This window comes from Myotis myotis, unplaced genomic scaffold (genome assembly GCF_014108235.1).
Source record: "Myotis myotis isolate mMyoMyo1 unplaced genomic scaffold, mMyoMyo1.p scaffold_m19_p_1, whole genome shotgun sequence".
Lineage (NCBI taxonomy): Eukaryota > Metazoa > Chordata > Mammalia > Chiroptera > Vespertilionidae > Myotis > Myotis myotis.
In genome coordinates this window covers 10,575,530-10,603,311 of record NW_023416313.1, presented here as the reverse complement: position 1 = coordinate 10,603,311, position 27,782 = coordinate 10,575,530, and positions in this window count along the sequence as shown.

Below are 27,782 nucleotides of genomic sequence, written 5' to 3'. Positions count from 1 at the left end.
GTTTGGTTTTTTTTTTTTGTGTGTGTGTGTGTGTGTGTGTGTGTGTGTGTGTGTGTGTTGTTGTTGTTGTTTTTAAATCTTCACCCAAGGATATTTTTCCATTGAATTTTTTAGAGAGAGGGAAAGACAGAGAGAAATATTGATGTGAGAGAAACACACCCATCGGTTGCCTCCTGCACATGCCTGGACTAGGGAGGAGCCTGCAACTGAGGTACCTGCACTTGACCTGATTCAAACCCGGATCCTTCAGTCTGCAGGCCTACACTCTATCCACTGAGCCAAACTGGCTAGGGCGTGAGTATAAGTTTTGACCCTACAGTGGGCCCTTTATATCCAGATTCCACCAACCATAGATCAAAAACAGTATTTTCCACCGGGGTTTGCAACCCTCCATTAGTAACTGCAGCTGGGAATGAGAAAATGGTTTTCAACTGAGGCTGGGAAGGTTCAACTATATTTATTTAAAAAATCCATGTCAGAAGTTGTGCCCATGCAGTTCAATCCCGCATTGTTGTTCAAGTTTCAACTGTACTGTATATTGGGGAAACTCACCTCAACTTTTTGTTTGAGGAAAGCCTGACTCTGATTCTGGGAATTTGAAAAAAGAAGGAAGCATTAGGCGAAAAAACAATCACACGGAGAGAAATGGAGGAGGAGCCATCTGAAGGAAAAGTGAGTTCCATTTTTAGGCTGTGTTAAGCCTTTAACATAGACATCTCCTAAAATTATAAGACCTAAAACCTTGAGATACATTTAATTTTCCTGATTTTCTGGATGAGAAGACTGAGGCTCAGAAATGTTAACTGACCTTTCTCAGTCTCACAGTGCCTATAAATTGGGATCAGAATTCAAGTCCATATCTGCCTGACTCAGATTATTCATTCAGGAAGCAGTTGTTACTCGTATGCTGTACATACCATCCTCTAAGGCAGTGGTTCTCAACCTTCCTAAGGCAGCAACCCTTTAATATAGTTAGTTCCTCATGTTGTGGTGACCCCCAATTTCATTGTTACAAATTGAACATAATTAAAGCATAGTGATTAATCACAAAAACAATATGTAATTATATATGTGTTTTCCGATGGTCTTAGGTGACCCCTGTGAAAGGATCGTTCGACCCCCAAAGGGGTCGCGACCCACAGGTTAAGAACCGCTGCACTAAGGTCTGGGGCTATAAGAATAAGTAAATTATTTCTGTGCTTTTGAGTCAGTTACTCTTTCCTATAGAAAGTGCTTAAAGAATGAGTAGTTTCTTAGAGGAGAAAGGCAGGTCTATGAAATATGCATGTGTGAAGACAAACCAGTCTCTGAGCCCTAGCCGGTTTGGCTCAGTGGATAGAGTGTTGGCCTGTGGACTGAAGGGTCCCAGGCTTGATTCTGGTCAAGAGCACATGCCAGGGTTTCAGGCTCAGTCCCCAGTAGGGGGTACGCAGGAGGCAGCCAATCAATGATTCTCTCTCATCATTTGATGTTTCTTGCCGGGAGCCGGTCCATGCTTGCTGTTTCAAGGGACCTCGCATATATGGCATACTGTTCTTAATATGTTTGCTCACCTTCTTGGCACTATGTGTTTTAACCAAGGTCTCTGAGAAAGGTTGTTTCCCCAGGTAGGGATTTTCCCCTGAAGTTAGGGAGGGAATAAAACCTCTTAACTATGTGCCAGGTGGGTAATTAATCACTTTAACTACGAACAATCATGCTTAAGCTACATAATCTTTACTCCCTGGAATGGAGATAAGAAACGCCCTAACCTTTGAAATAGAGATTGATAGGATTGGAATCAACTGGTATAAATACAGATGTAAGAAGACAGAACGAAGAGAGACAGAACCTAGGCACAGAACCTACACAGAACGTTCTCTAGAGACAGAAGAACTTCGCTGGAGAGAACATGGCAAAAGATCCTGGACAGAAACTGGCCTCAGAACCTAGAGACAGAACCTAGCGAGAGAACATGGCAAAAGATCCTGGACTGAACCTGACTACAGAAATTGGCAAGAGAACCTGACTAGAACCTGGTAACTGAACCTGGCTGGAGAACCTAGCGAGGGAACATGGCTACAGAACCTGGCTGGAGAACCTGGAGAACCTAGCAAGAGAACATGGATACAGAACCTGGCTGGAGATCCTAACCAGAACCTCTCTGGAGATCCAGACCAGAACTTGGCTGGAGATCCTGGCTAGAGATCCTGGCTAGGCTGCTGATCAACTGAACGCTGTCTCTGTGTCATTCCTTCTTCGCCGACTCCATCCACACCTTTGGGGACCCCTGGACCTGCTGGGGTTGGACTCCGGCAGTTTCTATCTCTCTCTCCCTCTCCCTTCCTCTCAAAATCAATAAAAATTTATTAAAAAACAAACAAACAAACAGTCTTTGATAGGGAAAAGCCTCAGGGACAATTTCCTCAAACACTAGGGTGGTGTCGGTGTTGTTATTAGTACCCGAGCTGCCCACAATCTTATGAGCAATGAGATTGAGTGCACAGTTTGTCATGTCATGGCTTTCAACATTCTTGCCTTACTTTTTACTATTTTCCTCTTTGGGAGGATATCCCTATGTTGCAAAAAAGAAAACATAAACAGCATCATTCTCTTCTAGTGCTTAAGGATTTCTGTACTGTATCGATCAAAGTAGGTTGAATGGGGGGTATCGATGCAGAGGATTGTTAATTCAAATTTCTTGTTAGTTTCCTAAAAGGCATGGAGCGCTTAGTAGCATGTCAGGATCCCAGTCCATGCTTTTGACTAATTTAATGATGGTAAGGAGGGTGAGAGGGAGTGCTGTAATAACCCACGCTTAACAATATTTGTTCCGTTCTTGCAAGCCTTGGTTATCTGAAATGTGAGCACAGCAGTGGATGCCATTTTGATTTGCACTCCAGGACAAGTAAAATAGTTGCATGTCAACCAGGATGAGATACAGAGGACGTGTTAAACCAATCTTGTCGTTTAATATCTGATGAATTACAAGTGAACACCCTTCTTGAAATATGTCAGTTTCTTCAGTTAGCACACTAGGTAGTGTAGTTATAGCTGCTACAAATTGCTGTCTAAATGTATGCTCAATTTAACAACTGTCTGTTACAGTTATCAACACATTCCAACATCCATTATACCAAAGAACTCCTTCATGCATTAAGGACAGAGTGATTATCAAAATTATGCAGAAGGAGAAACACCCTTGGTGCACCTTATAAAACTGCACATGCAATTGTTTGGAAAGAGGCATTTTTATAGCTCAGGAATATATATATACTATAAATTTGATGTGGCAATAAAATTTTTTAAAAAGAGAGCAACAGCAAAGAAATAAAAATCTTTCTATATTGTACACATGTTAACCTCTACTCTCTGAAACTGTAAATGGCATAAAGCACCCAGCAGGTGCCTTAAATCTTAAATTAATTGCCGCCCTAACCAGGTTTGGCTCAGTGGATGTAGCGTCGACCTGCGGACTGAGGGGTCCCAGGTTTGATTCCGGTCAAGGTTATGTACCTTGGTTGCGGGCACGTCCCCAGTGGGGGGTGTGCAGGAGGCAGCTGATCGATGTTTCTCTCTCATCGATGTTTCTAACTCTCTATCCCTCTCCCTTCCTCTCTGTAAAAAATCAATAAAATATATATATATAAAAAAATTAATTGCCAACACATTATTGTTAATTTCAGAAATGCTGAAAGGGGAACATAAAAAGTATGTGTTGACATAATGGTACATGGGATATTTAAAAACAAATATAAAATATAAACAGGTTCCATTGGATGTATTTTGTTCGCAAAACAGCAATTAATAGCATATTTAAGTTCCTGAAATATTGGATTATTAGGTCACAGATCATTAGGAAGGTTAGAGGGTTTGTGGACGGTAGCCAGTGAGGGACGGGAACCAGCTATGTTATATACTCCCGAGGAAAAAAGGTGATAAGTAGCATATTAGAGTGAGAATGTAAAGAAATCACTCTATGTACTATTCTTGAGAGATACTCTACAGATATATACTAAACAAATAAAATTAGAAGGTAGAATATTCCTTTTAATTTAGTCAGCTCTTTTGAATAAAATTACACAATTCCATAAATATCAAAGACCTCCATGTACCTGGCACTGTGCTAGATGTTATGGGGAATACATATGATGAGCAGTCTCTTCCTCCTCCCTTCCTTCCTTCCTTCCTTCCTCCTTCCTTTCCTCCCTCCCTTCCTTCTCTCCAGTTCTATCTTTTTAAGAGAAAATTTAAGTTCACAGAAAATTGAGGGGAATTAATGTACAGGGATTTTCCAAATACCTCCTGCCCCCTAGGACAGCCTTCCCCATCATTTCCTAACAGAGTGGTACATTGGTTACAATGGCTGGTCTTACATGGACACATCATAATATCCAAAGTCCATAGCTTACATTATGCCATTGTACATTCTGTGAATTTGGGCAAATATTAAAGGACATGTATCCATCACTATGGTATGATACAGAGCACTTTCATGGCTATGAAAATGATCTATGCTTCTTTTATTCTTCCCTGGCTATTTTTCCTGATCCCCTGGTTGATCTTTTCACTGTCTCCATAGTTTTACCTTTTCCAGAATGTCACATAGTTCAAATCATAGAGAATGTAGCCTTCTCAGATTAGCTTCTTTCAGTAATAATATGCATTTAAGCTTCACCCATGTCTTTTTCATGGCTCGGTAGCTCATATCTCTTTAGTGTTGAAAAATATTCCATTGTCTGCATGTACCACAGTTTATTTATCCATTTACATACTGAAGGACATCTTGGTTGCTTCCAAGTTTTAGCAATTGTGATGAATAAAGCTTCTATAAACATTTGTGTGCAGGCTTTTGTTTGTAGGTTAATTTTTTATCATCCCTTTAAAAAATTTATAATACTATTTTTTAAAAGATTTTTATTGATTTCAGAGAGGAAGGGAGAAGGAGAGAGAGACAGAAGCATCAATGATGAGAGAGAATCCTTGTTTTGCTGCCTCCTGCATGCCCCCCCCCAACCCCCACGAGAATTGAGCCCGAAACCCGGGCAGGTGCCCTGACCTGAAATCAAACTGTGACCTCCTGGTTCATAGGTCAATACTCAATCACTGAGCTATGCCACTTGAACTATTAATATTATTTTAAAATACTATTATAACATCCTTTCCAGAACCAAGCACAGGGCCTAGCAAAGAGTAAGTAGGTGTTACATTCATGTTTTTTGAATCAAATTAAGTTCTAAATAAAATTTGGCATATTTATGTCTTAGTTTGTTTTCAAATTATTGTATATAGATTTCTTCCCCTGAGTATGAAGTTCAGAGGATAGATGGTTCTTTCTGTACAACTTCTCCTCCACTTCCATTAGCCACCACGCCTCCTCTCTCACCACAATTTCAAGACAGAAAATACCAAAAGTATTGAGGGAATAGAAAAGAAAAGTATTGCGATATTTAACAAGCTCTTTAAAAAAACCTTTCATATTCCCTAATATTCACTAAAGTTTAGAAAAAAATGAGGCATTTTATATTTTTTATTTCATGAAATGATTATTCTAAAGCTTATGTGCTATAATAAAATAAACAGTATATTTTTAGTTTGCTTCAAGGTGATTTTATTTTATATATTGAGTTATTGAAATATGGTTTCTATAGAAACTGCATAAGTACATTGACCCTTCAGGATAGACTTGAGAACGTTTATTGGCTTGCAGAAAATTCCACCATCCTTTCTAACTGCTTCATGGTAGGGAAGTGCACTACTATAAATGCATGCATTATAATCTCAACACTACAGGGCAGACTTTTAAAAACAAATATTCCCTTTACACAAAGAGTCACTGTCACCTCTTACGATAACGGTAAGTCTTGCAAGGGCATCTTTGGACTCGTTTGTAATTGTGTAGAAATCTTCATTTTAGACACAACATTTGAGGTCAGTATTAATGCTTGGTTTAGAATCCTGGGCTCTGAAATCTTATTCTGAAACTATTTAGAGACTATGTCTAGGAAATGGGATTTTGGAAAGTGTTTCTCCTTTTATGAGTCTCATGCCTAAACCTTTTAAACATCCCACATATATTTTCTTCTCCTCCTGTCTTTGTTTGCTTGCTTGATTTAATTTAATTCCAGATGCTAATTGCAGTAATTTTGTCTGGGGGAAAAGTTGATGTTCATAAAGAATTAGGAATTTAATAGCACAAAATGGCATTTTTACTTATGGTAAATAAATATAAGCAATTTCTAGCAAATGTTGAGACCTCCTATTTTGTGGTAGATTTAGTGAAAAGCTCATAAAGATTTGCAACTCCTTCCATCAGGCAGTGGAAACTATTTTTTCACCCTTTGAATTTGGGTTTGGCTATATGATTTGCTTTAGCCAATGTGACATTAGCAAACGTGGACATGGCTTTTGTGAATTCATAGTAAACCCATAGAATTTTTTAAAAAGTAGTAAAAATCAAAGCACCACCACTTACACAAAAAGTAAAAGAGCTAATTCAACTTGAAAAGTATTTTTGGGTCCTCGATTTTCTAGAGGTAGACAACAAGCTGAGCAAGTAGCTTGGATTTTTTTTTTCCTACAAAAGAGAATGACTCCAAGGGCAGAGCTGAGGACCAGGGAGAAAAGTAGACTTGTGAATTACTGGCAGGGACAGGTGCCAGCTCCAATTAAGAAAAATTTTGTCACCAAATAAAGTGACCGGATACCATGTACCTGGCTCAGATTCTCAATTGCTATGATCCAGGGTCTTCTCTTTCTTCTTTATTGAAATCGCAGTATCTAATGTGTTTATTCTGTCCATATACAGGGCGAGTACATTCTTAGTTTTCATGTCACTGAATTAATAGATGCATCTTGGGAACCACATCCATCTTAGACCACATATAGATCATGAAATACTAGATCTGGGACTTGATTGCAAAACATGTTGAGATTTTTTTGGTGGTGGTGGAGGTGATGGTAGTTTTTTTTTTTTTTTTTTTTTGTCTTGGGAGATTGAGTTACTTTCCAAACAGGAGAAATGCAAATGATTGTGGTCGTAGGTTAGACTATGATAAATTGAAAAATCAAAAGGCCATAATATTTTCTCAGCTCTTACTGAGAGGCAGTCTATTTCCCAGTCCTTGTGATTTGCATTAGTCAATGGGATAATGGCAAACATTATGCAAGCGCAGGCTTAAAAGTGTTTGTGCATTAGAGCCTTCCTTGTTTTGGTGCTTTTAAAACAGTCACCACAACGAGAAAGCCTGCGGTCCATCTGCAGGATGAAGCAGAATATGTGGCCTGTCATCCCTTATATCTCCACAAAAAATCTAAGCGCGTGAGTAAGGTCTTCTGAGACAAGCCAGAAAAATGTTACGTTTTTTGAAACTTACCCACCAGGTGGGAACTGACTGCAAATCCATGAATGAGCCCAATCGACAACAGAGATGAGTTGTTCTACCCACACTCTGATCAGATGGCTAACCCACAGAGTCATGAGCAAATAAATCATGGGCTGTTATTTTAAGACATAGTATCCTGGGATATTTTAAAATATGACAATAGATAACTGATAAATTAACTGATAAATGCAAATCCATTTACAAATGCAACAAGTGTTTATCATGCACCCATCATAAGTTATTTTCTACACTTGGTATAGAAAAGTTTTTATTCAACAAGACTATCTGATGCCAAAATTAACAATTAACATGTAAAATTGCAAGATATAACTTACAACTAAATGGTGTATATATTTTAAGTGTACGGACTATCTAGGTAGAGATGGACTTAAAAAAAAACGATTAGCTACTTAATATCCATACCACCTTCTTCTAGTAAGAACATATTAATTTTCATGTGAAAAAATTAGTTGTCCAATGTCATTCTACATATTTTGTTAGAGCTTATTTTACCCTGGTGTTCAAAATAAAAACTTCACCAAATCAAAGTATACCCTTGCCCAGGATATGATTCAGGGATGAGTACATGGACTGGGATAGGCAGGGGAAGTGTATTTTTATTTTCTTTCAGTAGCTACATCATAGCCTTTATAACAGTAGCTTAGTATTTGCTGTAACTAATTGTGATTTTTCTTTGAATCTAGCAACTAATTAAATAAAACATATGATTCTACCAGGCAGGTTTAAAATAGGAAACAGATAGATATCTTTCTCAGCATAGCAAGGAGAATGGAATTAGCTACTTAGAAATTGTTGAAAGGCCAAAGGAGTCGATGTTGGAGCACCCACTCTGTAGATTTAGGCTCATGGCATGTTGCTGTGACACTGAGAACACATCAAAATTTGTTGCTGCTGCTAGAAAGACTGCCTGAGTTACTAGACACAGAGATGTAGAATTTAGCAACTGAGGGAAGATTTTTTTCCTCACTTTCGTCTGCCAAGAATCCTACCAGTGCAACTCATTCATGGAATTGCAATTGCACCTAAGTCCTTAGCTAAGGTATTCTGGTAAATATAGGTCTTGACTTCCAACTCGTGTGGTAGACGGGAGAACATAGAAAGTGGGAATTGTGGACAAATAAAAGAGGCTTCTATGGAAAAGTGCCTCCCAGGATGATCGATCATAAATTCCTAACTGGGCAGGTCACAGAGGGTAGTCACGTCCCAGGAATACAACTTTTTAGTAAAAGCTTTATCTTTGCCTTACGCGAGCCCTGTGCATTGTTTTTGCGCATCTAGATCAACACATCTTTGAAATAAGCCTTAACCATCCTTAACTGTCCTGTAATCTAATCCTCACCTCACCTAGCATTCTTCCACCTCCATGTAATCTTCCTTTAGTTCCTTTCTTTATTTCAAATGCATAAATGAAGCTGAAAAACTGTTTTATTCTGGAGCATTTGAGATCCAGCTCCCTGGCTTATGTCATCAGTTTACCTCAAATCAACTCTTGTAAAAATATTCTGAAGGCTTGGACATTTCTTACATGGACAATGGATAATTAGGTAATGCAATTGCTCTCTGTATTTGTCAGAATTTAAAGCTGAGAGAAAGAAAAAGGGGCGAGAGAGAGAAAGAATATTATTTAGGTTGGCAATTCCACAGTCACCTGGGTGGAAACCTAGAGACCCAGGAGAACTGGTGGTGCAGAGGAGGTCTGAAGGCTGTCTGCTGGGAAAGTCCCTCTTGCTCAGGAAGGCTGGCCTTTCTGTTCTATGTAGGCCTTCAGTTGGTTGGATGAGGCCCACCTACATTATGGAGGGAAATTTGCTTTACCCAAAGTTCACCAATTTAAATGTTACTCTCATCCAAAAACACCTTCCAAATTGACACATAAATTAACCATCGCATTCCCTAGTCTTAGACATCAGGCAAAGGTGGTGTTCTTTTAATTATTAAAGGTACTAATTCATAAGAGACCTATATTCATTTGAAAACTTTTCAAATACAATAGCCACCAGGTACATGTAGCTAACAAACAATGGAAATGTGGCCAATTCAAATTGAGATGGGATTTTGAAGACATATAAAAATATAAAATATCTCATTAATAATCTTTGTGTTGATTATATGTTAGATATATTGAGTTAGTAAAATATTAAAATTAACCTCAGCTAATGCTTTTATTGTTTTTCCCAGCCCCACAGACTCCTCCACTGGCTCACAGACATCAACACCACCGTGCCTTCTCCTCAGAGGTATGAGTTTTTACCTTTTTAATGTGACTACTACAGAGGCTCATATTATATCTCTGTTGGACCATGCTGGGTACTCTATGGTGCAGGATTATTTATAGTAAATGCATTGCTCACATGAGCAGAACAAGTCATATGACCTAGCCTAACTGCCATGGGCCTGGGCAGTGTGCGGAAGCTCATACAAACTTGGTGAGCCCTATTGTTTTGCTAGAGTCCTCCCATCTGCACACACAATATATCCTTGCACTTTTCTCTCATATAGAAGAACTCAGTTAACTCTTTCCCAAAGGAAGACCACACAAATGCCCCATCCAGTTACTATTATCTAACTCACTTCCAGGATCTCTGGGTGCTGATAGTACTCTTTACGTGAGATTTGAGTGTGGCTCCTCTTGGTCTCCTCTTACTCCCTCACCACCACATAGCCAGTGTATGTTAGTGGAGCAGAGACAGAATAACAGTCATAAACACTCCCATTCAGAAAGGGAGAGCATGGGAGATACACCATAATCACTAGTCCAGTGATGGTGCTATTCTGCACCATATCGATGTTCAGAGCCCTTCCCTGGCCTTGTGGAATGCTTCTTGTTTAGTTCCTCATTCTGAAGTCTGGAGGGGCTCCCATGTATTTCCTTCATTGTGACATCTGGCTCCACCCTCCAGGCAGTCTTACTGTTCTCCTCTCTTCCTGAGCCCCTCTGAAGTGGATTATGGGGAAAGATATCCTTAGAGACATTGTATCTTTCTCTTTCCTACTGGACAAAATTTGGTTGTCATGTGTAATTATGAGACTTGGATAGACATTGTGGATGAAAAGGGGGCCACATACTAAACCTGAAAAATACAAGGCCTTACAAACTCAGAGGCATACAGTAACCGCATAGGATGGCCTGAACATAAATGTTCTTAACTAAAAGTGGTTCCTGGCACGTAGTCACATCCTGGGATTGTAGCTTTCTTGACAACTGTCAATCAGTACCGTAAGTAATGTCTGATGTCTTTTTGCATTTAAGATAACATACCTTTGAAATGACATAGTAGTCTCCTTTCCAGGCCCCTTAGGGCACAGGCACCACACCCTAGCAGGAGAGATCCAACCCCTCGTTATCTTGTCCCCCGCCCCCATACCCTCTCTCTGTGCTGTACCTGTTAAATAGCCTGTATCCACCAATGTAAAATAAGTATGTGTTTTTCCGTTTTGCTTTTTATCCAATCCCAGAGATTTCCTTGCTTTGCTTTCTCCTACTCCCCAATCTAGGATCAATGGATTTCGTATAGCCCACCTTAAGACATCTTTTATCCTAGTGTATAAAATAAACTGCAAAACTATTTTCCAGAACATTTTCTCAAGCTGTTGAGATTTTGCTTCCCAGCGATTGTTGTCATTTTGGCTCACATAAATTCATAAAAAATCTCAACAGGCTTGGATATTTCTTATGTTGACAACATTAACTATTTCAGTCTATGCTTGTGATTTCATTAGCAGGACAGCTTTCCAAAACTCTTGATAGGCTTCTTATATATTTAATTCAAGTCAGCTTCATGGGCCAGTAACCAGGAACACAGGTCATTTTGAGACATGGGTTTGTATCAGCTTTATTTCCTCATTTTCTCAATTATACACCTTGTTCTTTGGATTTCCTGTTGGCTATTTTGAGATTGTAGAGTTGCTATACCAAGACCCCGCCCTGAATCCAATCTTTTAAACCAATTGATTTAAATAAATGAAAGACACCACACCCTTAGTCTAATTTTTCCCCTGAGAGCATTGAAACAATTGAAAATATTACTGGACATTTTTTTTTACTGAGTTTTAATTCCTTTTTAGTATTTGGAGGTAAATAAGCGGGTACCTTTTTCAACCCTGTAAGGTTTTTGAATTTCTAAACTTTGTCTTTTCCCTTTCAGTCTTGCTTGCAAATTGATTAATTCTTTCCTGAGCTTATTTTTCTTATAATAACATGTCTGTAACACCCAATAGCAGTTAATGTGCACTATTGGTGTCCTGCTTTCCAGCCTCTTCACATAGATCCACAAATACATTGAAAACGTAATAGTTTTGCCAGTCATTTGGTCACTGCCATAAAATGGATCAATATTCTGTTAAACTCTGATGTCAATTTCCTCTCCTCCTGCCACCAACTGCTCAGTCATTAGCATGGCAGCCCTCTGTGCAGCAGCAAAGAGATAGACCCCACCTCTCAGTACTTAATTACGGAATTTTTGCTTCTCACTCATGGAAGTCTATTCTAGGTCCAATTTCTAGAAGTCTATTCTAGGTCCATGTCCTTCATGTAACAACTCAGTGAATCACTAAAGCAGAGAAAACAAAACACTCAAAGTTCTAACCCTGGCAATTACATATTTGGTCTGGAAGTGACATAACTTTCTTTGGTCCACACACTCCATTAGCCAGGGCCCATTGGCTAGGACTAGACCACAACCAACTTACAAGGAAGGTGGGAAACCTAGGAGAGCCCATGAAATATTTGGATGTCCTATTTTACACCAATACCCCCATTCACCAACTGATTCCGATTCTAAGACTGGAGCCTAAGGAAATAAGATATCTGTATGCAAAGATACACAAACAAGGCTATTCCCTACATGGTTATTTATAGTCATAAAATAAATTTAAAAAATTAAAAAGTATAACTATCAAAAAAAACCCACCAATCAAAAGTAAACATTATGATAAACCCTTTTCCTACAGTACTGTGTATCCAATACAATGACATTTATAAAGAATGGTAGAGTAAATGTGCCCTCCATGTGCATTATATAACACCATTGACAATTAGTAACAGTAGTTAATAATGGGTGACATTAAATGAGTGCATATTGTGCTCCCAGGCCATGTTCTAAGGACTACACAAGTACTGACTCAGTTAAGCCTCAAACAAAACCCTATTTTATACAAGAGGAATTGAGGCACAGAGATATAAACAAGCTAAGAAATTATTTATTATGAGCAGAATTTGATAAAGCATAAATGATGGTGAGGTGGGAAAGAACAGTTTCCTGTGTGTACTTAGGGAACTTAGGGTCACCAGGATTGAGGAAAACATAGTTATAGAAGTTCTGGAGTTATGTAAACTAATTTTACATGTTTACATATGCCTTCAGAGTTCTCTTTTCTCTCTTCTTATTTCCTCCTTTTCAAAAAAAACAGCAAAACATCTCCTCCTATGCCAAATTAATGGACGCATCCTTTATCTTTAATTTTTATTAGGTATACATGCCCGAGATAAGAAGGAAGATGAAAAAAATCTATATTTTGTAAATATATTATGAGTGTATTTTTATCTAAGCCTAGCTGCATTGTCTTCATCCCTATCAAAATATGGTATTTCCTGTGAGCAAAAATAACACTAGTTTTTCCCCAAACATTTGGATTGGGGAATATGAATGTTGAATCATGGTTATTTGTATTACTCTTACTCAACATGGAGATTCTCGAAAGGTATTTTAACATAAAATTATTTGACAAACAGATCTATTTTTTAAAAGGATCCATCAGACTATATTACCTGGGCACTGGGTATATGTGGATATTTTAAAAACTATCAGGAAACCTATATTCTTAGAGAATTTAGCAGTGAAAGAAAGTTTTGATCACAAGTTTTAAAAAACCCCTCAAATTGTTAAAAAAAAAAAAAAAAAAAAAAAAAAAAAAAAAAAAAAAAAAAAAAAAAAAAAGGAGCTCTCACCACCTCGTGTAATTGGAAGGAGATACAGAAGGCACACGGACTGCAGGCTGGATTTGGTTCAGTGGTTTCATGAAGTTTCCAAGAGCCTCTTTCCCTCCTTTTTCTCTGCTTTCTGATGTGGGCCATTGGGAGGCAGGCGCCCCCTTGTGATTTCAAGATGAGTGTCACCAACTCAGGCTACTTTCTTCCTCATCTGCTCTGGTGAAGAGAACACAGGTCAATTTCAAAGTTCTTTCCTAAAGCGGAGGAGGCTTCTTTCCCAGGTGCCCAAACAAAAGTCTTTCCTCATCTGTTTTCCTGAATTCGGCACTTGCATGCTCCTGAATAAACCCTCATGCTAATGGGCTCGCCCCTGAAATAGTCACCAAGGTGGGGTATAGCATTGCTGTGATTGGCTTCCAGTGGTTCTCAACCTTCCTAATGCCGCGACCCTTTAATACAGTTCCTCATGTTGTGGTGACCCCCAACCATAAAATTATTTTCGTTGCTACTTCATAACTAATTTTGCTGCTGTTATGAATCATAATGTAAATATCTGATATGCAGGGTGTATTTTCATTGTTCACGAACCACAGGTTGAGAACCGCTAGGGCTCCACTCCTGACTGGGGTTAATTCCTCAAGCTTTGTGAGGTAGGCAGAGTGAGGCAATTACAATGTCAGCTAGACACAAGTTCTAGTCATAGCGCTAAGTCCAAAAGGTTCTTCATGATCAACCAACCTCTAATACCTGAAATCCATATGTGATGGGTAGCCTGTTTAAATGATATGCTTTGTTCGCCATGTGAATTTAAAGAACCTGCTGGCCATCATGAAAATCTGTGCTGGACCTCTCCCAGAACTAGAGTTAGTTTCAGAGACAGGGATTCTGTAATACTCTGACTTGGATAATGATGCCTCAATACAGTGAGAGACATAAGACTCTGTTTCTAGAGGGGGCGGAGTTTGAGGGGTTTAGGCTCGAAATAAGATCTCTTATCTAATAGGAGTTTGGGTGCCTTGAGGAATATAGTGAGCCCAGAACAAGTGCTGAGGGGTAAAGAAAGAAATAGATGGAGATGCCAAATATGTCATTTACCAACTTTACATTTTCCCCCTAAGGTTGGCTCAGGGCCATGTTTATGGAAAATGAACAGTAATTGACGATAACCATGGTTCCCTCTGGTGACATGGTCTCTGGGTTGGATTATCTCTCTTGTGTATTTAATCATTTAAGTAATGGTCACAATGTACTTCATAAACACTCTTTCAAGATGAATTTAATTCCTCTGTAACCTCCAAATGATAAGCCAGAGAAAGGAGGGGGTGGGGGAAGAGAGAAGTGGTTCTTAAAGTACTCTGTTGCAAAGGAAACAAAATAAATGGTATCCATATGCTTCCAGATTGGTGTGGATTTTTAAGTCAGAATGACTAAAAGTCTAGGAAATTGGGTGGGATACCTCTAGATTCTGTTTATCCTCACTCTCAGAGGAGGGTGTTTGGATTGTGGCTACACCCTGGACTATTTCTGGCTCTTCCGCCTTTTGAAGTACCCTGCCTTGAGGAGGAGGGTTGGAGAGAGGTGTCCTTGTGGATGCTGGCCCTCTGGAAAGTGGGCACCCTGACAGTGGGGGGCCAGTTAAGGAACCTCAGGAATTTTATGTTATCATAAAGCTAGGAGAGTTTTATATGGACAAGAAATGAACATTTGAGCAGCATTACAGAAGTTCCCATCACTGTACAGAAATACTGCCCTGTGGGCCTGTGTGTCCAGCGAGTTTTTAGAATCATCACAATGCCTACAAGAGGCCTGGCAGCAGGGTGCTGAACGCTTTGTTCAGAATTCAGCCCACTCACTGCCCTTGGAGGTCTTACTCAAAAAGTGGTGTCAGTCTGAAAAAAAAATCAGCGCAAAAAAAACATATAGACTATATTAACCACTTAATGTATCTGAGCATTGTCAGAAATTGATCGGGTGTATGAGTTAGGATAAAGTAAGTTGTTTGGCAGTATCAAATAGCCACCTCAACTCAGTGCCTCAACTCAGACCGGCTTACTCCTTATCCTGTCTCTGTGACCACAGCAGGCCAGTTCTGCTCGGTGCCATCCTCACCATGAGCTCAGAATGAAGGATCCTCCATCTTTACATTGCACAGTTGCCAAAGCAGAGAAAAAACAGAATTTGGCCAATTACAAGCTGACAATCAAAACTTCCGTCTAGAAATGACAGTCATCACTGCCGGGAGCCGGTCCATCCTTGCTGTTTCAAAGGACCTGGCATATATGGCATACTGTTCTTAATATGTTTGCTCACCTTCTTGGCACTATGTGTTTTAACCAAGGTCTCTGAGAAAGGTTGTTTCCCCAGGTAGGGATTTTCCCTGAAGTTAGGGAGGGAATAAAACCTCTTAACTAAGTGCCAGGCGGGTAATTAATCACTTTAACTATGAACAATCATGCTTAAGCTACATAATCTTTACTCCCTGGAATGGAGATAAGAAACACCCTAACCTTTGGAATAGAGATTGATAGGATTGGAATCAACTGGTATAAATACAGATGCAACAAGACAGCAAGACACAGAACTCAGAAGACAGAACCTACACAGAACCTAGAGACAGAAGAACTTCGCTGGAGAGAACATGGCAAAAGATCCTGGACTGAACCTGACTACAGAAATTGGCAAGAGAACCTGACTAGAACCTGGTGACTGAACCTGGGTGGAGAGCCTGGAGAACCTGTCTGGAGAACCTAGCAAGAGAACATGGACACAGAACCTGGCTGGAGATCCTAAGCAGAACTTCGCTGGAGATCCAGACCAGAACTTGGCTGGAGATCCTGGCTAGAGATCCTGGCTAGGCTGCTGATCAACTGAACGCTGTCTCCGTGTCATTCCTTCTTCGCCGACTCCATCCACACCTTTGGGGACCCCTGGACCTGCTGGGGTTGGACCCCGGCACATCACTTCTATTGTATTCTGATGGCCAAAACAAGTCACGTGACTGCCCGTGCCCTAAAGGAAGCAGAAAAAAGGTATCCCTCCTGTCCCTGACAGGTGTGGCTCAGTTCGTTGGAGCATCATTGTCTGGTTCAATTCCCAGTCAGGGAACATACCTAGGTTGTAGGATCCCAGTCATGGCATTTATAGGAGGCAACCAATTAATGTTTCTCTCCCTTTCCTTTTCTTTGAAAATAAAATAGTAAATACATAAATAAATAATGCATCCTTCACATACTTCTATAAGATAAATGGACACTCTCAGGGAACAACCCTAATGATTACTCTTCTAAGAAAAACAGATCATGCATACTACAAATATAAAAACACCCTCATTTTTTTGGAAAAGACCTTTTAGGCTCTTATTGGAAATCTTTACACTATATCCCATAGTAACCATTTCAGTCACTGGATTTCTGAACTCATAATACTAGAGGCAGAGTGCACAGCATTCGTGCACTGGTGGAGGGCGTGCCCTGTGGGGATCGGCCTGCTGTGGGAGCACCACTCATCCCCGTCAGCTGAGAGGCTGTGGACCCGCCCTCTGAGTGGCTGCACCATGGGAGTGCACTGACCACCAGTGCCGGGGTCCAACCCCAGCAGGTACAGGGGTCCCCAAAGGTGTGGATGGAGTCGGCGAAGAAGGAATGACACGGAGACAGCGTTCAGTTGATCAGCAGCCTAGCCAGGATCTCTAGCCAAGTTCTGGTCAGGATCTCCAGTGAAGTTCTGCTTAGGATCTCCAGCCAGGTTCTGTGTTCATGTTGTCTTGCTAGGTTCTCCAGACAGGTTCTCCAGGTTCTCCAGCCAGGTTCTGTAGCCAAGTTCCCTCGCTAGGTTCTCCAGCCAGGTTCTGTCCAGGTTCAGTCACTAGGTTCTAGTCAGGTTCTCTTGCCAATTTCTGTAGTCAGGTTCAGTCCAGGATCTTTTGCCATGTTCTCTCGCTAGGTTCTGTCTCTAGGTTCTGAGGCCAGTTTCTGTCCAGGATCTTTTGCCATGTTCTCTCCAGCGAAGTTCTTCTGTCTCTAGAGAACGTTCTGTGTAGGTTCTGTGCCTAGGTTCTGTCTCTCCTTGTTCTGTCTTCTTACATCTGTATTTATACCAGTTGATTCCAATCCTATCAATCTCTATTTCAAAGGTTAGGGCATTTCTTATCTCCATTCCAGGGAGTAAAGATTATGTAGCTTAAGCATGATTGTTCGTAGTTAAAGTGATTAATTACCCACCTGGCACTTAGTTAAGAGGTTTTATTCCCTCCCTAACTTCAGGAGAAAATCCCTACCTGGGGAAACAACCTTTCTCAGAGACCTTGTGCCAAAACACATAGTGCCAAGAAGGTGAGCAAACATATTAAGAACAGTATGCCATATATGCCAGGTCCCTTGAAACAGCAAGCATGGACTGGCTCCCGGCAAATTCCCCCTTTTTTATTTTTTAAAAGCGGGCATTTATTTTTTTTATTTTTTATTTTTTTATTTTTATTTTTTAATTAAATCTTTATTGTTCAGATTATTACATTTGTTCCTCTTTTTTCCCCCCCATAACTCCCCTCCTCCCAGTTCCCACCCCACCCTCCGCCCTCACTACCCACCCACTGTCCTCATCCATAGGTGCACGATTTTTGTCCAGTCTCTTCCCGCATCTCCCACACCCCTTTCCCCCCCAGGAATAGTCAGTCCATTCCCTTTCTATGTCCCTGATTCTATTATAATCAACAGTTCATTCTGTTCATCAGATTATTTATTCACTTGATTCTTAGATTCACTTGTTGATAGATGCATATTTGTTGTTCATAATTTGTATCTTTACCTTTTTCTTCCTCTTCCTCTTCTTAAAGGATACCTTTCAGCATTTCATATAATCCTGGTTTGGTGGTGATGAACTCCTTTAGCTTTTCCTTATCTGTGAAGCTCTTTATCTGACCTTCAATTCTGAATGATAGCTTTGCTGGATAAAGTAATCTTGGTTGTAGGTTCTTGGTATTCATCACTTTGAATATTTCTTGCCACTCCCTTCTGGCCTGCAAAGTTTCTGTTGAGAAATCAGCTGACAGTCGAATGGGTATTCCCTTGTAGGTAGCTGAGTTTCTTTCTCTTGCTGTTTTTAAGATTCTCTCTTTATCTTTTGCTCTTGGCATTTTAATGATGATGTGTCTTGGTGTGGTCCTCTTTGGATTCCTTTTGTTTGGGGTTCTCCACGCTTCTTGGACCTGTAAGTCCATTTCTTTCACCAGGTGGGGGAAGTTTTCTGTCATTATTTCTTCAAATAGGTTTTCAATATCTTGCTCTCTCTCATCTTCTGGCACCCCTATAATTCTGATGTTGGTATGCTTGAAGCTGTCCCAGAGGCTCCTTACACTATGCTCGCATTTTTGGATTCTTTTTTCATTTTGCTTTTCCGGTTGGGTGTTTTTTGCTTCCTCGCATTTCAAATCATTGACTTGATTCTTGCGCTCCTCTGGTCTGCTGTCGGGAGTCTGTATAATATTCGTTATTTCAGTCCGTGTATTCTTAATTTCTAGTTGGTTCCCCAATATAAGATCGAGGGTCTCATTAGTTTTCTTGTAGATCTCGTTAAGTTTATCGGCGGCTTCTAAACAGTTCTTGAGGAACCTTAAAAGTGTGGTTCTGAACTCTATATCTTCCATTGACAATTTTGTCCTGTTTCTTTGTCTCCGCATTTTGTTATGCTTCCTTGGTGCACCCCCTAGTGGTCTTTGTTCGCAGTCTTATAGTTAAATCTTGATTGTTGTAGCTAATTCCAGGGAGGGTTTGACCTCCAGTCCAAGTGGCTATGAGAATCAGCTGTGTCAGCAGTGAGAGAACTTCTGTCCTCTAGGGAGGTGCTAATCTAGCCTTTGCCTGAGGCTATCCGGCAAATGCCTGTGTGCAGGGCTTGGGCGTGGCGGTTCGCACAGGATCAACAGGATGGGCTGGAGAGAGCAGTTATGGCGGCTCTCAGTCCTGTCCTCAGGGGCTCTGCCTCTCTGAGTCCCAGCACCCGCTGCAAAGCTCAGAGAGAAAGCTGCACTCGCTCTGACCGAAGCCAGACAGTCCCGCTTCTCCCGTTTGAGTCTGGGTCCCTAAAGACTCGCCTGGATCTGGAGCTCAGAGTCTGCGACTCCCTCGATTGAAAACGCCAACCGCGCCCTCCGCCGCCAGCCAAAAGCGGGCATTTAAAAGAAAAACCCCAAATGCTCTCTTGTATCCATTTTAAGAGTAGGATTGGCACGTTTCGCTATTACCTGAGTCCTGATCTATCACCCCAGGGAGAGCTTGCCAATCCTGCACTTTCCCGGGGTGGAAAGGCTGCAGTGGGGTTAAGGATAAGGCTCCTTGGGCCTACCTCCTCCCATGCCTTTACATTTACCTTTCCTTCCTCAGAAAAGCATGGACATACTTCTTGTATAAAACGTTCCGTCTGACTGGGAGTAACCTTAATTCCTCTGCTAGCAAGCATATGTGTTAAAACATCAATACAGAGTCTTATTTCTTTAGACTCAGTATGGCACATCTTCTTAATCTAAAGATCAATACAGAGTCTTCTTTCTTTGGACTCAGTATGGCACATCTTCTCAATCTAAGTTCTGTACTATCCACCTTCTTACCCTACTTATCCTCTGTAGGGGGGTTTGCAGTACCCTGGTGGAGTCCTATCCGTCCCGAATGTGGGGGTTCTCAATGCGGGGGGCTTACCTAGGGAAATCCTGTTCCAGGGGTTCCCAAAGGTGTGGACGGAGTCGGCGAAGACTATCCACCCTCTTCCTACGGTGGAGTCCGATCCGTCCCGAGTTCGGGGCGCTTACCTAGGGGTCCCTGTTTGGGCGCCAGATGCCGGGGTCCAACCCCAGCAGGTCCAGGGGTCCCCAAAGGTGTGGACGGAGTTGGCGAAGTAGGAATGACATGGAGATAGCGTTCAGTTGATCAGCAGCCTAGCCAGGATCTCTAGCCAGGATCTCCAGCCAAGTTCTGGTCTGGATCTCCAGTGAAATTCTGGTTCAGGATCTCCAGCCAAGTTCTGAGTCCATGTTCTCTTGCTAGGTTCTCCAGGTTTTCCAGCCAGGTTCTGTAGCCATGTTCCCTCGCTAGGTTCTCCAGGCAGGTTCAGTAGCCATGTTCCCTCGCTAGGTTTTCCAGCCAGGTTCTGTCCAGGTTCTCCAGCCAGGTTCAGTCACCAGGTTCTAGTCAGGTTCTCTTGCCAATTTCTTTAGTCAGGTTCAGTCCAGGATCTTTTGCCATGTTCTCTCGCTAGGTTCTGTCTCTAGGTCTGAGGCCAGTTTCTGTCCAGGATCTTTTGCCATGTTCTCTCCAGCGAAGTTCTTCTGTCTCTAGAGAACGTTCTGTGTAGGTTCTGTGCCTCCTGGTTCTGTCTTCTTCGTTCTGTGTTCTAAGTTCTGAGTCTTGCTGTCTTGTTACATCTGTATTTATACCAGTTGATTCAATCCTATCAATCTCTATTACAAAGGTTAGGGCGTTTCTTATCTCCATTCCAGGGAGTAAAGATTATGTAGCTTAAGCATGATTGTTTGTAGTTAAAGTGATTAACTACCCACCTGGCACTTAGTTAAGGAGTTTTATCCCCTCCCTGACTTCAGGGAAAAAATCCCTACCTGGGGAAACAACCTTTCTCAGAGAGGAGACCTTGGTTAAAACACATAGTGCCAAGAAGGTGAGCAAACATTTTAAGAACAGTATGCCATATATGCCAGGTCCCTTGAAACAGCAAGCATGGACTGGCTCCCGGCACACCAGGGGCAAGCTCCTGCATTGTGCATCTGCCCCCTGGTGGTCAGTGCGCATCATAGCAACTAGTCTACTGGTCATTCTGATTGTTCCGCCATTCGGTAGCTGGGCTTTTATTATATAGGATTAGAAAATATTTTAGAAGGCACAAGTGTTTTACAGCATGAATTAGATTGCGAGGGCTGCCATAACAATGCACCCCACACACTGGGGGGCTTAAACAATATACCTTTATCTCTTTATAGTTATAGAAGCTCGAGTCCCCAAATCAAGGTGTTCGCAGGGTTGGTTTCTTCCGAGGCCTCTTTCCTTGGCTTGGAGATGGCTCTTTTCTCCCTGTGTCTTCACAAGTTCTTCCCTCTTTATGTGTGTGTGTGTTCTAATCCTCACTGCATAGGGGGACAAGAGTTGTATTGAACTAGAGCCCATACTAATGACCTCATTTTAATTACCTTTTTAAAGGCTCCATCTGCAAGCAGCCACATTCTGAAGCTTGGGTGTTAGGACTTCAATCCCCTTCAATATGAATTTTTTGGGGAAACAGTTCATCCCATACATAGCAAAATAGAAATAAAATTAAAAAAATATAACAGACTCCGAGATCTAAGAAAATCAGTAAAGTCTGGTGGTTTTGGTTTTTTTTGTGTAGGGACCTATGCCGAAGGACTCTTCAAAAATTCTGTCTAGATAATCAGATGTGGACCACAGGCAATAGAACAAATTGTTTCAATTGGGGGGAAAAATGTTTCAGAGACCATGAGCTATTTCCAAGAAACACTTAGAACAATAACTAATAATAAAAGTAGGGAATGTATGGCAGAGAGATATACATCTGTGTACTTCCCCGACATCTTCCAGCAATTTTCTGTGAGAGAGACCTGTTCTCACTGGTGAGCTGAATGAGCAAGGCAGATATCTTAGGAAAATGTCTCAGGCAGAGGAAAAAACAAATTTAATGGTCTCAATGAGACCATTTCACAATTTTGTTATTTTGGGAAATTTGAAAATTAAATATGCCTGCCTCTTATTGTCCTAAATGTAGCATTTCCAAATTCCTGACAGATATTAATCTTTAAATTTGGGAAAGAGAAATTGGAATTTCTGAGAATTTGTAGGAATTCTCAAAATCATGTTATTATTTTTCACAGTACTCTGTGTGGTTTTAGTAATGAGATACCATAAAAATAAACAGTGAACTTTTTTTTTCTGCAGTAGATTTTTATTGAGTATCATGAGTTTTCCATAAAATAAAATTGATATATTATTAAGTGCATAGTTTATTATTAACAAATATGTTTTGATAAGTTTTATATTTTGTTGACATATATAAATGCTCTCAACATGATATATATATTCCATATTAAAAACAATAAAGGAAGAAGAGCTAACACAAAAATAGATGTTAAATAAAATAATTTAAAATGAAAAGACAATATAAAATATTTAATACTTATAAATTATCATTCTTAAAATGAAAATTTTAAAGATCAAAGCAGTAACCTCCCTATTCAATAGAATTTGATCTTTGTTTTGTGACAAATATTTCACACATATTAAATTTCATTTCCTTTTGAATTGGTGTTGATCAAATTTTTAAAAGCATATTCAAAAGTATCTTCAGATTGGTGGTAATGCTTCATATTATGAAATTACTTGTTGTTGGTGTTTTTTTAATAAAAGGCTTTTGTTTGCTTGCCCTGATTTTTATTTGCTGTTAATGTTGCTTTGCAATGTTAACAATTATTTTAGAGCAGTTTCTGATTCATGTTGGAATATTCCACAATATCATTCACGTCTTTTCTCTCATATTGATTCTGTTAAAAGTGTTTGCCAGGAACTGTAGCCTATAGCTAATCTTCAAACAATACAGATGCGAGCAAGTGTTAATAGATAGTAGTTGAATAACATAACATTCAGATTTCCTATCAAGGTTAACAGCACTACACAGAATCAGACCTTGAAATTGCCAATCAAAAAATAGATTTTGCTTCCTGAACATGTTTTTTCTTGGAACAATGCTCATAGGAATTGTATAAAGTATTCAGTGCATACACACTTACTATTACTTCTGTTTGCAAGAATTGCTCACCATTAGCAATTCCTGGACAGGGCACTGAACACAAACTTGTTATCACAAGGCACCAGCTGAAAGGAATACTGGCCTCCTCCTGCTCTGTCCTGCTTTCTGGAGATGTTGACCCCGATCTTTGACTTTGCATGCCCGTCTCCTGCCTTTGCTTTGAAACCAGGGCTTTTCTGTGGACCATTTCTTTCTTTCTTTTTTTTTTTTTTTTTAATATATTTTATTGATTTTTTTACAGAGAGGAAGAGAGAGGGATAGAGAGCTAGAAACATCGATCAGCTTATCAGCTGCCTCCTGCACACCCCCCACTGTGGATGTGCCCCCTACCAAAGTACATGCCCTTGACTGGAATCAAACCTGGGACCCTTCAGTCTGCAGGCTGACGCTCTACCCACTAAGCCAAACCAGTTAGGGCTTCTGTGGACCATTTCTATGTTGCTAGTAAAGCTTTACTTCTTGAAGGGGAATCGGATACTCTTTCTGTTTTCCTGATGTCTTCATAGGTATTTCATGAGATTCAGGATTTGGAAAAACATAAATTTTCTAGTAAAGACGGTATAGGAAGTCCCCCTGGAAACACAATCCAAATGAGAAAAGAGAAGTAATTGGATATCAGAACTGCTAATTTTTTCGAGTATAAAGGAAGGAGGCAAGTTACCTAACTCGAATGAAATCAATTATAAGATTGGATTCATGCAACGTTTTATTTGTTTGTTTTTAGAACTATGTTTTTCAGAGTAAGTGCCCCTTATCACCAACATCAGTGTCACCTTGGAACTTGTTAAAATGACGCGTTCTCAGCTCCTGCATGGAACTACTTAAGGCAGCAACTCTGAGGGTGGAGCTCAGCAATCTGAGTTCTAAAAACACCTCCAGGGGATTCTCATGCATGAAGCGGTTGAGGACACCTTCATTAGATAACTTTCATTTTGAGTACCCCTCCTCCAGAGAGGAGTTGTCTTTGTTCATTACATTTTAATAATTTAAATAGGTAACGCCCCCTTCTAAGCAGAGAGCTTTGTTATCTTGTGAGGAAAATTAAAATGTTTTGGTCTATTGCCTATTTCCTGGTGGTCTTGATCTTTCACTAACAGCTTGATAATAAGAATAAATTATTTTTTTGAGGAGATACTTTCTCTGCAATATTTGGAAAATAATTCTTCCAAAACAATACTCATATACCATAATTGTTTCTTAAATATTTATTTATTAATCATTGTATGTTTTTAGTAACAATACTAAGTTATCAAGGAGTTAAACTGAGATGCGACACGTGGAACATGCTTAAGTGGTGTGCAAAGCATCATAGTGTGTACAGATATGAACATAACTGTGTCCCTAAAAACATTATCGGGTGGTGTAGTAAAAGGGAAATGTAGATTAATGCAATATATTAATCTACATATATTAATCTACACATAGTATATTAATCAACTATGATATAAAATTAATATATTAACCTACATATATGTTAATCTACATATATAAATCAACAAAACAGAGAAAACCTGTGATAAAGGCATGCCTAGCACACAGAAAAATATGTATATATTTATATATGTATATATGCATATGTGTATATATAAACAAATATGTACATAGGCAAATATATATATAACTTTTTCCCAAAGGGGTACTTTTTGGAGCATTGCATTAATCAAGATCAGCCATCCCTTGGATTGTTATAATACATTTCATCTCCTGCAGTGACAGTGTAAAGATGCTTTTAGTGAAGAGTTCAGACTAGATGCTCACAAGGAAATGGTTGGGCCACAGGGTAGCTTAACCCTTAATTTTATTCATTTCAGTGGTAGCCACGAATTCCCACACTGACATTGATACTTTTCCTGAAAACAACTGAAAGTGGATGGCCTGGTTGGCATTAGTCATTGCACATAGTTGTGGCCCAAGCTGTGGATTACAGTTACATGGAAAATATAGCTCTGATATTGGGTTTTCCATATCAGTACATGTCACAGAAACCACTGCTCTGCCGAAGGCAGGAACTTGATAAGCAGGGTCAAATTCAAGGAAATGATGTGGGAAAAATACCCATTTTTCCAAAACTGAATACACTATATTAAGATCACTTCATCACCGTGGACCTAGCTTGTTCCTTAAAATCTTCAGAGGGCTTCTTTGGGTACATTTGTGTGGATGGGCCCAAACAAATTTGTTCTTCAGATGAATCCATGCCAGTGTTTTCTGATTTCAGTTCTTTGCTGCATTTGTAATCGCTTTTGCTCTAATGCCTCAGCACAGCAGCAGCTACTTGTTGCAAGACTGTGTGAAATACCTGTTGCTGTAAACATAAACCTCAGCATCAAGACAAAACAACTCCTATTACCAACAACCAACCAACCAAAATCATGGAGGAAGAAATTTTGAAAAAAAATTATACTATCTTTGGATGTCATGTATATCTATATATATATCTCTATATATATATATATAGACATATAGACATATAGATATATAGACATATAGACATATAGATATACAGATATATAGATATATAGATATATAGATATACAGATATATAGATATATAGATATACAGATATACAGATATACAGATATACAGATATACAGATATATAGATATATAGATATATAGATATACAGATATATAGATATATAGATATACAGATATATAGATATATAGATATATAGATATATAGATATACAGATATACAGATATACAGATATACAGATATACAGACATACAGATATATAGATATATAGATATATAGATATATAGATATACAGATATACAGATATACAGATATACAGATATATAGATATATAGATATACAGATATACAGATATAGATATATAGATACATATACATATATATACATATATATCACAATGTATATACTAATGTGTATACACACACACACACACACACACACACACACATATGTATATACTAGAGGCCTGGTGCACGAAATGCATGCGCGGGTATGGTCCCTAGGCCTGACCTGTGGTCAGGGCCATCTTCCCCAGCTGCTGGCAGCTGCACCCCCCCTGCTGCCACTCACCCCCAGTTCCCCATTCACCACTGGGGGATCAGAGCCTGCTAGCCAGGGGGAGAGACTGACAGGTGGTCAGTGCACCTCATAGCGACTGGTCGAGCAGTCATTCTGGTTGTTCTGCTGTTTGGTTGATTTGCATATTACTCTTTTATATATATATATATATATATATATATATATATATATATCACAATGTCACAAAATTACAATTTAATAAGCTCTAATTCTTCATACACATTCCCATGCATGATATGAATTTCACATTGTAGCATATGTGGGATCCATTTTCCTCAATATTATCAGGTGGGGCAATATATTTAGATATATAGCACAGCTACAGATCATTCACAGGTATAAGTGAAAGCCAAAATTAAGGTTATTTGCATATTAGGAGTAGTTTTTGATGTCTACCTGGATTATTTAATCACAGTGTAATAATTGTGGCATTATAATCACATCTACCCACCTCTCAGTCCATAAGAAATGAGGCTTTAGACTTCTTCAAGATATTTCTATATTCTTTGTTGTATTATGTTATATAAAACATTCACATGTGTGTGCATAATTCCTGGTCATCTATTTTGTTTGAGCCCAGCTGGCATGGCTCAGTAGTTGAGTGTCGACCTATGAACCAGGAAGTCACGGTTTGATTCCCAGGGAGGGCATATTCCTGATCATATCCTTAGTGTAGGGCATGGAAGAGGCAACTGATCAATGATTCTCTCTATTCATTGATGTTTCTGTCTCTCTCTTCCTCTCTGAAATCAATAAAAATATATTTTTTAAAAAGAGATTGTTTGATTCCTTTTATGTGGCCTCCACAGTAGACCATCTTCCTTGGCACTTTTACCATCACTCACTTCACATACCTTCTTTTTTTTGATCCTCACCCAAGGATATGTTTTTATTGATTTGAGAGAGAGAGAGGGAGAACAGCATCGATGTGAAAGAGAGACAATGATCAATTGCCTTCCAGACATGAGCCCCACCTGGGGATCAAACATCGACCTTTTGATGTATGGGACAATGTTCCAACCAACTGAGCCACCTGACCAGGGCTTCGCATACCTTCTTGACAGTGTTATGAAGTGAAAGAATAAATATTTGTTGTTGTAAATGAGAAACTCCTTGAGGCAGAGACTAATGTTATTTATCTAATTTATCATTTTATCCTGTAGATCAGGGATGGCTTGCTACTCTTTTTTGTCAACTCCATGAGCTAAAGATTTTTCTTTAAATTTATAAATAGTTAAATAAAAACAATTATCCATAATGTGAAAATAGTATCACACTCAAATTTTGATGTCCATACATAAACCACTGAAACACAGCCATGCTCATTCATTTACGTATTGTCTATAACTGTATTCATAGTTGAAACAGAAAACATAAACTGTAAATTCTAAAACAGTGGTTGTCAACCAGGCCCAAATCTGCTCCTAGGACCCCAGAGCAACAAAGTCTGGAGACATGTTTGTCATGCTGCCACACTGGATGAGGTGGATACTGCTGAGTCTTATGGGGAGAAATTGGGATGTTGCTAAAATCCTACAACAAACAATGATCTTCTGTAAAAAGTTAGTAGTGCTAAAATTGAGAAACTTTGTCCCTAA